Below are 13572 nucleotides of genomic sequence, written 5' to 3' on the forward strand. Positions count from 1 at the left end.
GTATTTCGTTCAAAGACGAAAAGTCCCCATTTCCAGTTCCCTTTAAAGGAAAATAGCCAGCTGATATCTTTTCGCTGTTCGCTGTAGAGTAACAGAGATTCGTTCACGTGGGTGAATGAATTTTGATTCTCTTTTCAAGCTTTGACAGCAAGGCAAAATTCGAGGATTTTAATTAAAACCAGCAAAAGTGGTCCTTCAAAACTTTCTAGCATAATCTCTATTAAACTTGTCACGCCAGAGAACATCGTGCGTAACACTGGCGTACAATAGTTATGAAGTATTAACTTTTGACGTGAATTCAGCATTTATACTGAATCTATCGTGTCATCCTTGGCGAGTTCTATCGTGCCATCCTTGGCAAGGTTTAGGCATGCTGTTCATAGCACCCGAAAATCGAATTTGTGCTTTAGACACGTTTCTTCTATCTGAATGAAACAAAAATTTCACACAAAACTGCAATTGAAGTCAAAAAATCCCATACATAATTGGATATATTTATGTCACTGCGATTTTGAGTTATCGTGTTTACATGTTTCTGAAAGTACAGATCGACAGACACTCAACCCTCAACTGGTTTTGGATGAAACTTTGACAGGTTTCTACACAACAGATATGTTTACCGAATTTTATCTATCTAGCTCTCTTCGTTTTGCAATTACCACATTGACTTATATTTGAACATCCGGACTTCCTCTGAACGAATTTTATTCAACATTTTATAGAAATCTACACATTTGGTGTAAAGATTAAATACCAAATTTCAATCGTCTAGCTGAAAGTGTTTTTGTGCTATCTTTGTCACAGATAGAAAGGCGGACATTTTCCAAAGATGTGTTTCTCGATCTCAGTGAAGTGTAAAAAGTGGTGATTTGTCAAAATCTCGAGTTCGAATTTTTGACGATTACTATACTTTCTCTATTGTTACGAATCTGTGATGCTGCTTCCCAGCATAGTTGGTTCCATCATCAGAAAGACTGTTTTACAGTCATCTGTATTGGACGGAGTCCGGGTAGCGCGTCGGAGGTCTCAGAGCTGGGCGACAAACTTGGCGACCATTTGGCGCCTTGGTGACGAATTTGGTGACTTTGGTGCCAAAATAGATTATACCCGAAACATCGAGAATTTTCCCGATCTGTCCATTAGGAACCGAGATAAACCGAAGTTCCTGATTGGTTGAGAGGCTTCTAGCCCCGCCTCTTGAGACCTATAAAATGAGGCAGTCTGCAGCTGCCGGGGAGTAGTCGGAATCGACGGTGAAGAACGAGTCTTCCAGAGATTAGCAGAGCAGCGATGGAGTCAAGCTAGTGCTGAACTAAGTTGTGCGCTACTGTCTACAGTAGAGTCTTGTTGTGTGCACGTCTTGGCAGAAGATAATAGTCTTCTCTGTGCTGTATATAGTTGTGGTCTTTGTGCTGTCCTGTGTGTCCTCGTGTAAATAAACATCGTTGTTTCTTTTCTACTGCCGCCTGCTGATTGAGCGTTCTCCACACCATATCACTTCTACTATCCAAACGAACCCGGAAATTTCGTAACACTATAATACGTTTGCGAGAAAGTAAAGAGGGAGAGAGAGAGAGAGGAAGATGGTTCGCTCTAATGAGTGTTTAAAAAAATGTATCCTAAAAGGAAAAGATATATTTTAAAGCACTCGGTCGTCGTTCCTGTATGGAAAGAATAGATTTGTTTGCATTTTAACAATCATTCAAGCTTTTTCCGAGTAAGAACTGTAATGTTTCTTCAGTTTGAATTTTTGTCCGAAAAGTAAGGCCAATACCAATGGCCTTCGGAAGTTGCATTTCTCGCTTTGAGATATGTTAATTTTGAATTTATCTCACCAGAGAAAGAAGATCAGTGATCATTGAAATTCTCGAAATAATCGTCGATGTAGGTATATATAGATGAATTTTGGTAAATTTTGAAACTCATCATCCGGTTCTATGATGGGCAAATTTTTGAACTCTGCAACTCTACAATCTTCTTTGGAGATTTTTTTGAATTTTTGTAAATAATTTAATAGCAAAGATTTAAATTATTCTTACAAAGTTTTTTTTTTAATTAACTATGAAAAGAAGTAAAATAATATCCAGAAAGACAAAATTTTAGTCAAATTTTGCCTTTCTGACTGATCAAATTTATAACTGGTCAATTACGTATCGCTGCCAACTTGGTCACGACGTTACAACGCAAATACTTTTTTTTTTTTTTTTTTTTGTGAGAAGGCTACAAAACAAGTTAAAGTTTAAAAAAATAAATTTTACATTTTTATAAATTTCAGCTAAACCGTTTATCTCATCATATTTTATCCCATAACTTTAAACGAGTAATTCTTGTTTATAGAAAAAGTTATTTCTGGTATTTCGGAAACGGCTATAACGAGTTGCAACAAATTTTATGACTAACTATTAGAGCTTTTCCTATCTTCTTTCATGCTGACAATGTCATATAGGCCAACTCGTAAATTTTTGTGTTTCTTTCATTATTGCCACAGGTTGATAACTTACTGGTACTTCAAAATTTTGTGAGATGGCGCTGTAAGACAACATCCGAATAAGGATACATTCGGGCCATATCCAATAACAATAATGCAATTATTGTGTTATAACCAATCAATAACGTAATCAAATTTGAACATCAAATCAATGCTGCCTATGTTTTCTTTGTTTAGATCGAGGAACTCATACAATTTTACTTGTAGTGTGTATTTGTATCCAATCAGTGCCCTTTTCAATGCCTAGGAAACCTTTGAGAAAAACATTTAATTTTAATTTACGCAGCCAAGGCTCATCTCAAGAAAATATCGAAGTGCATTAAGGTTTTTTTTAAATTTAAATTACCAGTTTATTTGTTGGCAACATTGAAAAAAAGTCGAATGTAATCAGTATGTGATTTGTGTCTAAATATTTTCTCTGTAAAAAAGAGATTTTACTAAAAAAAAATAATAATAAATAAATACATAAATAAAAATAAAAACCTCGCCGAGCGAAGCTTGGTCTCCCAAGTACTCTTTACCTTTATCTAAAGCAAACAACCAAAACTCAGAATTAAAAAAACCAAACAAAAAAAACGATTAATTGATACATTTAAGCTCATTATATAGTCATCTCTGAATATCAATTGAGTAAATAAATAAATGAATACGTCGCTGCACTTGGAAAGCAAAATAATTGAAAATTTACTTTAAATTAAAATGGATTTCAGCAATGTAAAGATATTTTCTTATTCGTTTATCGATAATTGAAATATGAAACGAAAAAAGAGAATAAATAATTAATTTAATTACAGAAAAAAAGTTTTACAAATAATTTATCGAAAATTAATTTAAGAAGCACGAATTTAATTGGAGCAAGCGATTTGTTTTTTTCATTTCCCTAAATTTGCAATTTAAAAATATTCCCAACTCGTAAATCTTGTAAATCAACCACGTTCGCATAAATTTGTTTACAGCTGAATTCTTCGGAAATTTGGAAACCAAAGCAAATTGAATAGAAAATTGTTGAAACAGAAATGTGATCATAGCCTTGTTATTATTTGCATTTAAATCTGGGAGTTGATTTGAACTATATAACATATTAATGCGCGTTTATTCAGTTGATTGGTGCGTGTAAACAAATTAATTTCCCTTAAGTGTTTGATATATTTCGTTTTCGTTACTCTTCTATTTAATTTTAAGTGCTTTCTTCTTAGAATTAGATTTGAGTTTGGACTAGATAGAGAAATATAAATGTGAAAAAAATATTTATCAATTCACATAATTTAAAAGTAATAAGAGAAACAAAGTTATGTTTTACGAAAGTGAAATGTTGTTAATGAATGCATTTGCCCACTTAATTATATACAATTTGTTTACAGAACTGCTTAAAAACATACTATTTTGAAATCAAGCCACCTTTACATGCTGAAAAATGTCAAGAGGAAATCTTGTTCTTATAATACTTGCTTAATTATTAATTTTGTGCCATTTTTAGGGGGGGAGGAGTACTTTTTTTGAAAAATTTATATAAAAAATTGAGTTTTTCAGGACATTTGAAAGTCATTTAATATTCTTCTTGTAACCGAATTTACCAGAGTAATTATAGTTTATTTATATTAGAGGAATGCCATATAATTTTTTTCTAAGAGAGTTTTCTTAGTTTATAGTAACTAGGTAAATTATTAATTAATCAGGTTTATTATTGTAATAGATTATTAATTAATTAACTAGGTTTATTACTGTTTTTTATTATTAATTAATTAAATAAGTTTGTTATTGTAATAGATTATTAATTTATTAACGAGGCTTAGTATTGCAATAGATTATTACAATAACAAATATAATTAGGGCAATAATAAATCTGCTAGTTTGGATTCGTTTTCTTTGTTTGGATTGAACACAACAGTGAACTTATTAAATAATCGCACGGTCGTTCCAAACAGTATTGTTACGAATCTGTGATGCGGCTTCCAAGCATAGTTGGTTCCATCATCAGAAAGACAGTTTTACAGTCATCTGTATTAGACGGAGTCCGGGTGTCGCGTCGGAGGTCCATGAGCTTGGCAACAAACTTGGCGACCATTTGACGACGTGGCGACTTTGGCGCCAAAATAGATTATACCCGAAACATTCAGAATTTTCCCGATCCGTCCATTACGAACCGAGATACGCCTCGAACGTTCCTGATTGGTTGAGAGGCTTCTAGCCCCGCCTCCTGAGACCTATAAAAGGAGGCAGCAGCAGCTGCCAGAGTGGAGTAGTCGGAAGTGACAGAGAAGAGTAGTCGGAAGCGACAGAGAAGAGTAGTCGGAAGCGACAGAGAAGAATATTCGGGATCGACGGTGAAGAGTAGTCGGAAGCGAAGAGGAGAGTAGTCGGAATCGACGGTGAAGAACTGGTCTTCCAGGGATTAGCAGAGTAAAGACGGAGTCAAGCTAGTGCTGAACTAAGCTGTGTGCTACTGTTTGCAGTAGAGTCTTATTGTGTGCTGTTGTTTGCACGTCTCGCGGCTGAAGATGTCTTCTCTATGCTGGATATAGTTGTCATCTTTGTGCTGTCCTGTGTGTCTTCGTGTAAATAAACGTCGTTGTTTTTTTTCTACTGCCGCCTGCTGATTGAGCTTTCTCCACATCATATAACTCCCACTATCCAAACGAATCCCGGAAATTTTGTAACAGTATCGAATTGTGTAAATAATAACTAGCCACTGTAGCAAGAATTCTTTCTAATTTCCGGAACTGTGATATGTCGCCAAATAGGATGATCGAACTCTACCTTTGGCGACGTGGCGATCATTCTGGCAACCGTTCGAACAGGAAGGCGAATTTTCCCGAGTTTTCTTTTGTTCCCTTGCACGAGTTCCCTTGCGTGCATGTGACGACCCTATGTTTGCTTACAAAATGTAATTATTATAGAATTAATTAATTAAAATTTACTTTCAATCAGTTGATTAATTCCACTACCATCTATTTTTAACAATTTTCTTTATTTTTTTTTTCCTCTTGCCTTTGGAAAGAAAATTTAAAAAATATTATTTCTGATACAAAATACAATCTAATATTGTAAGCGGTACAGAATTATCATTTTCAAGAAAAGTATCTTTTGTTTTATTTCACTTTCGTGTCTAAGGCCTTGATAAGAAAGATTTATGAAAACTTATCTGTGAGATTTGGTTTCGCTACCGAATTGGATAACATAATTAGAAGTCATAAATATAAACTCTAATGATTCATAACTTAGGTTATCAATACTGATAATTATTATTGATATCCAAACCTGTGAAACTATGCTTTTATGGATAGTACTGTCCATTCCTTTGTCGATTATTTAATTATCATAGCTAAAAGTCGTTAAGATAAAATGTAATAATTCAGAGCTTAGGATATCATAATTATCTAAACATAATTAGAAATCATCAAGATAAACTCTAATGATTCGCAGCTTAGGACATCAATACTGATAATCATTATTGATATCCTAACCCGTGAAACTATATTTTTATGGATAGTACTGGCTATTCTTTTGTATATTTAATTATCATAGCTAAAAGCCATTAAGAAAAAATGTGATGATTCGGAGTTTAAGATATTAATAATGACAGTTTTTATCGATATCTTAAGCCGTGAATCTATGTTTTTTTCCTGCTTAAAGCTAGTGAGTGTTCTTTTATACATAATGTATTTTTCTGTCAAAAATAAAGGAAGGAGAAGGGAAGCCATATCACTGACTCGCCGATCCGCCCAAAAGCAAACATAAAAATTATTGAATGACCGGACCGCCGAAACAGGGAACACTGGTGAGAACTGTGGTTCAGTCCTGAGGGCCATCACCGGCTACAGTACAACCCTTTGCTAAAGGAGTACGTCCCGTCATCGATGGCCGGAGCCATAAGTAGTTTGATATTCATCGCTGCTATAAATCGGAAGAGTTCTCTTCTATGATCAGTTTGTTTATATATATATATATATATATATATATATATATATATATATATATATATATATATATATATATATATATATATATATATATATATATATATATATATATATATATATATATATATATATTGATTGAAGTAGAATGCAGGTTCGAAACAGTGAAGAGACTTGGTATTTTTTTAAATTACGTTTTATTCTATTCCGAGTGGCAGTCATATACAAGAAAAAGCAGCGCGGCACACACAGAAGTAAGAAAAGGGAAAAAAGGAACCAAACAGATGATCACTAGCCTTATATAACATTGGATTTCTGGCCAGGCACCAATTCAATACACGTGTGACCTTTGACACCTTTTGAAGGGTAAAAGTATCACTTTCATTTAATACGTAGTACTGATGGCGCATTATTTTTACAAAGGGATTAATTAAACCGAAAGTGGAATTGGATCACGAAATAAGAGATTATTTTAGAATGAAGCTACTATGGGCTAAATTAAGATAAAATCTTGGAAATTAATTGAATTGAAATTAGAATTAATATATATATATATATATATATATATTGATGCATACTTATTTGTTTGAATGATGAAAAATGTCGTAGCAGAACAAGGTTCATTGAAAATCACATTAAAAACAGGAAAAATCAAGCATGCTAAAATCCAAAATACTTTGCTAGAACGATTTCTGTTGCACTGAGCGACGACGACTTGAGAGTCAAATGTCTCACACATCAAATTCGGCGAATCGAAAATCGAAGTCAACTCCTGGCGATGAGAATATAAAATTTGCGAGTTATCCACCTTTAATTAGTAAGTCAAGGTTAACTGACGTTGATGAATAACGCCATAGGTCGCATAGTAAAAACAGAATTCCATTTGCTACTTCCGGCATCGTGCCATCAAGTGGTATATTTAGTATATTACATACAGTAATGAGTTCGTTGAGCGAAAATGAGTCATTCAGATTTGGTAATTTCTTCTTAAATTTATCACGTCCGATTAGAAAACCAAAGCCAGGAAACCTTTATATTGTTTGCCAACGAATTCTAAAACCCTTCGTGCTTTTGCGCATGCGTTAGGATAGGTTTATTCGTCAAAATAAGGGTGAGAGGAAAGACAGAAGGAAGAGATGTTTACATTAACAATAAAATGAACTCTGATTACTCGCGGACTAAATTCAAATAAAGTGATAAAATCTGAAACGATAATATACTCACATACACGTGAAAAAATAATTGAACGAAAAAGTATTTAATTGGGCGGGAATCAAGTCAAAGAATGACGAAGAATTCCGGAAATGCTCTCATCTTTCCGCGTCTCACCCCTTAGTGTGATTGAATCATCGAAAAGTAGTGGATTGATGTTAAAGGTTTTAAACATTAGGAATTATTTTATGAAATAAAAAAGTTAGTTTTATGAAATAAAATGTTAGAAATTAAAAACACAATTCGTCATCGTCATTAAGTTACAGTTCATCCATCATATTCATTAAAGTTCTAACAGCCGTCTGCTCTTGATCGGTGTCGGTCGTCTGATTATACATATATATATATATATATATATATATATATATATATATATATATATATATATATATATATATATATATATATATATATATACAATGAAATTTTAAGCTCTGATTTCAATCCTAATTAATTTACAAAGTTTTGCCCAAAGTAAGTTCATTCTCTTATTTCGTGATCCAATTCCACTTTCTCTACTTAATTAATTCAGGAGAAGCTCAGAGGTGGCGGCAGAGATTTGCCGACGGGGGAGCAAGACAAAACCGACAGGGGGGCAAGCAGAATATCACTAATTTGGCTTCAAAATACTCATAATATTTAATTTTACATTTAATTAAAGAAAATTAAGTATTATTTAACTTTTTTTTTATTCAGATGCTGATCATTTCTTCCGTTGTTAAAACTTTACAAAGATATTTGTAAAAAGAGTGTTCCCAGTTTCCTTTACTGACCATAAAAAAATTGTCGATATTTGAGTCTATTTCTTTATGAAACTCTTGAGATTTAATTCTTCTGAGACCTCTAATTTTAGAAAAAATATAGCTATTCCATTCTAGATTGTAGTATATAGAAAGAAACACAGATTGCACCAGAATGACGTGCCATGCTAAATGAACAAATGCATGCTCTTTCTATTTTATATCAGAAGCTATATAAAATGAATGTTGAAACAAAAAGTTTTATAAAAGAAACGTTTTCAGACATATAGAATAAATAAAAAACATTCGATGTTTTCGATAAAAACCGATTTTTCTGCGTAGTCCCCTACCTAAAATATTTGTAGAGTAAGGATTGCAACAACGAGAAGGAATTAAGATGTGTTTCGAATCCGAGGTGAATAAGTGCGCGTACTCAACAAAAATTTACTATAGTTCGGGGACGAACAATATAAAATGCGGAAAAGATACAATAATGTTTTTTAAGAAGGCCGGAGAAAATATTTTATAAATGTATGTACAAATTTGCTATTTTATGTAAGATATGAAAAATATTCTTATGAAAAATGGACTGCTTGAACGTTAGATTCCCCTTGTATTTATTTTTCTATATATATTTAGGCTTAAAAAACAATGCGTTTTATTAGAAAACTATTAGATATTGGACATGAATTCACCTATTTTCATTTTTAAGCATGCGCTCTTATGGTTAAGTACTTTTTTTTTTAATTCGAAGTTATTGCAAGCTAATATTCCTCCCAAAAGGTGAGTTTTATACCCTCAGTTTGCATGCATTGGTTTTTCTTAACCTCTTCGTATACAATGGGGATTCTGAATCGTTTATGGAATTATTGAATTTTTAATTTTAAATCTGCAATTAAGTGAAGGTATTAAGCAATTTAAAATGAAAAAATAACTTGAAATTGTCCCAAATAAGATCTGCCTTCTAATTAGGAGATTAAATAAATTCGTATGTCAAGGGGTTAATGTGTTATTTATGAATAACAGCTTTAATCATTTTATCAAGACATCTTTATACAAGTCTATTAAAAATTTAGAAGCATCTGAAATTATATACTTTTTGCTGCGAATAGTAATTAAAAGAAAAATATATATACACGATAACGATAAGTTCTCCGATTACATATTCATAATATTGAATGCAGAGTCTGAAGAATTAAGGCAATAATTTATTTAACAAATTTAGTGCATATTTGGATAAACTCTTTTAGTTTAGCTAAAAAGCTACCACACCACAAATATTTTTTTTTGTCGTCAACTGCAATCGGTAATATTTCTTTAGTGTAATAATTGTAGCCTGATAAATTAAATTGCAAAAGAAAACAGATATTTTACTATTAAATAAATTTAATTTACAATCATACAATTTACTTTCTCCAATGATTTATAATGAATTCTCATAATTTGGGTACAGCAAAATAACTTTTTTTAGCATGCATACTCTCAAGAGTGTCAAAAGAAAACACTGTTTTTTATTAAAATTTAGTTTAACCATTAACTAGATTTTAGTCTGGAAATTCTTATACTGAAATGAAAAAAAAATAAATTTACCAATTCGTTACAGAGGAAGTAACAATTATATGAATAATATGACGATTTATTTTAGTACTTAGATTTGAATGATGAATTATGGTAAACAACTCTATCGTCCTATTCATGAATAATATAAAAAACCACCTTCTCTATTAATTCCACTGACAGGTAATCGAAGTGTCCAATGAAAATATTTTTTTGTCCATAATCTATGATAAAAATCTTAGCCGTAGGACAAAGATTAGTCCAGGTAAATGTGACATCTTATTCATTTGCCAGATTATTAATTATTCTGCTAAATATAGTATAAATTATATATTGAATGGGCATTATGACATTTAAATAAAATGACTGAGAATTTGGACTCTTCGACATCCATTCGCATTGATTTCTTAGTCGACTGATCAAACTTTTTTGACAAAATGCGACATGTCTTATATCTTATTCACATGTCGCCTTGTCGGTTATATTGCCAAAAGTAGTGCAAATTAAAAGCTTCATGAACGACATTTGAATCAAATGTCTGAAAATCTGTCGATATATTCTTCGACATTCATCATATTTAGTTCATAGTCGGCAGCCCATAATTTATCGGCAGAATGCGGTATCTTATTCACTTATTGGATATATTGCCAAATCTAGTGCAAATTATAAGTTAAGTGAACGATATTTCAATCGTCTACAAATCTGCAGATTTAACATCTTCGGCTCTCACCGCACTGAGTTCAAAGTCGACCGACCAAACATTACTAGCAAAATGAGAATATCACCTTGTCGATGTCTTATTCACTTGTTACCTTGTCGGTTATATCGGTGTTATAGTACAAAATATAAGGTTAATGAACGACATTTAAATCAGATGACTGAAAATCTGCTAGCATATATGTCTTCGACATCCATTGCATTCAGTTCCTAGTTCGGTCTGTCAACAATTGTCCGCAAAATACGTCATATTATTAACCTACCACTCTATCGATTATTTCGAAAAATATAGCCAAAACACTTTAACCGTAACTTGGATATTTCGACTGTTTACAATATATTAACTTTAAAGTGGATTTTAAATAATCATATTCGATAATGCGTAACTCTCTGCAACCATCCTGAAATGGCGAACACTTTTGCCGACAAAACTCTCAATATCTCGCTGACGGGGGGGGGGGCAAGAGGCTGCCGACAGGGGGGCAATTGCCCCCCTGCTACCGCCGCCTCTGGAGAAGCTTTGTAAAATTGCTGAATCGGTTAAAAGCCTAACTTCTCCACACTACGCGTGAAGGGCTACAAAAATGTCCAATAAGCACATTCCTTTTTAAAGATCCCGCTGTTCCTCTTACTTGCGATTGACATGCGTCAGAAATCCCTATCAGAATCTTAATAATAAATTAGCACTGTAAAAAATATTTTCCCTATCCATATCTCGTGTTATATAAGACGAGGGATAGTTTATTTCGCGCTTCTTCAATACTTCTGCTTTTGCAACGGGCTGTGGCGGACGTGCCTTGTCCGCGCCTTCTTGTAAATAACCATGCCTGCCTCCCGAGAAAGAATAAAATGAACTTAAAAATACAAAGTCCCTTCACTGCTTGTCACAGCTGCATTTTGCTTCCCATAAAATAGGGCTTACATATTATTTAGTCGACAGGAATAGTTTCCTATGCAAAATTGTCAAATTAATTAAAATTAAATCCGCGGCGCAGGCTTCGACGTTCATAGGCCTCTGCAGCTCGCAGTGCTCCGAAGATGATTCCGTGCTGGATCGGGCGCTCTGTCTCTCGCTACGCTGAAGTTCTCCGATACCGATGGTTTTTTCCTCAGGCCACGTCAATCCACGCAAACCGTAGTCCAGGGTCCGGACCAGTTCCCTGCTGCTTATCGCTACTCCTTCCGTAACCTGAGACTTCATCCGACATTCCTATTCTCCGACGTGTTTGTGCTCCATTTCCTCTTGTGTTTATGTCCCTTATTTTCAAAAAGTTCCAACTCCTAGTGTGCCATGATTCATCCAATTTCTCAAAATATTACTTGTGTTTTATATTATCACCACAATATAATAATCGCCTACTTTACTCACCAGTGGTCTCCAGTGCCAAATTGAATCAACCAGATTTCCAAAATACCACTTGTGTTTTACATTATTATTGTTTTATATTGTGTTTTACATTATTATTGTTTTATATTGTGTTTTACATTATTATTGTTTTATATTGTGTTTTACATTACTTGTTATTTACATTATCACTTGTGTTTTACATTCATTCAAAATATACTGATCACCTTCCATTTATTCTCCAGTAGTCTACAGTGCCAGTCCAGTGTTCAAAATCATCTTTTGTGATTAATTAAAAAGTGATTAGTGTTAAAAAAAAGCCTCCATGACTCGACAGATGAAATTCAAGATTTATATTTTGAACTACTGATTTTAATTTGAATTGAATTTTTCAATTATAATACAATTGCAAATGACATTTTCATATTATTATTTAAAATATTATGATGTTTTTAATTTTTTTTCATATCTATTATTTAAAATTTATTCTTAATATTATAATTGTAGAAATTGAAATTTATGTACATGCTATTCAAATGAAGAAAGATGATTTCCCCAAATGAATTAAAGAATTAATAAAAGTAATGATATATGAATATCAGAGAAAATTAGTTGATGCCTCAGAGGAAATTTGTAACACCTCTGATTGTAATTAAACTATACTCTGATATTTATTGTATCAGATTGTTTTTTTGTTTTAATAAGCATACAGACCTTGTGAATGAAAAAATAATTGCATGCCAAGATTCTTATATACTTAATAATTAATGGAACGTGATAGTTAGAATAATATAGTAAATGCCTCAGGGGAAATTTTTACACCTCTGACAGACATTAAGCCACCCTCTATTGTCACTGTGTCCAAATACAATATTTTTTTTTCAACCACTCAACTATTTCTTATATTACATTTTTTTTTCTATTTCCCAAGCACTTATTCATAAGAGTATTTTGAATCTTGTGTTTGTTACATTCATTCACAAGTGTTTTGTTTGGAATCGTTGAATTTTGCATTATTACTTTTAGTTCCACGTTTTTCATTTGATATTTTTGAATTTTGCAATTATTATCATTTCCAAATGATTTATTTGAAATACATGAATCTTACATTTATTTACATTTCCAAAGTTTTATATGAAACCATTCAATTTTACAAGCATTATTTTCATTAGATATTTTTGAATCTTATATTTATGGTTTCAGTTCCAAGTGTTTAATATGAAATATTTCAAGTTTGCAAGTATTACTTACATATCCAAGTCTTTTACCTGAAGTTTTGAATCTTGTGTTTTTATTTACAGCTAAAATACTTTATTTAAAATCGTAACTATACTGATGTTTCTGTTGGGATATTACAAGACTATGAACAAAGACAGTAAGTAATTTTTTTACCGGGAGGGGGGGGGATGCGATTTGCAATCATTAAGTAAATTCTTCACAAAGAACGTAACTTCTAAGACTTAAAATATTATGGTTTTAAGATTTATTATAATCTGAAAGACGCAATAAGATAAACTGCGAGTTTCAAAATCTTAATCTAAAAAGATTCGAAATCGTGTAGACTGAAAAAGAATCAAAAATAAAGTTGAACTGTCT

The sequence above is a fragment of the Argiope bruennichi genome, chromosome 11 (genome assembly GCF_947563725.1).
Source record: "Argiope bruennichi chromosome 11, qqArgBrue1.1, whole genome shotgun sequence".
Classification (NCBI taxonomy): Eukaryota; Metazoa; Arthropoda; class Arachnida; order Araneae; family Araneidae; genus Argiope; species Argiope bruennichi.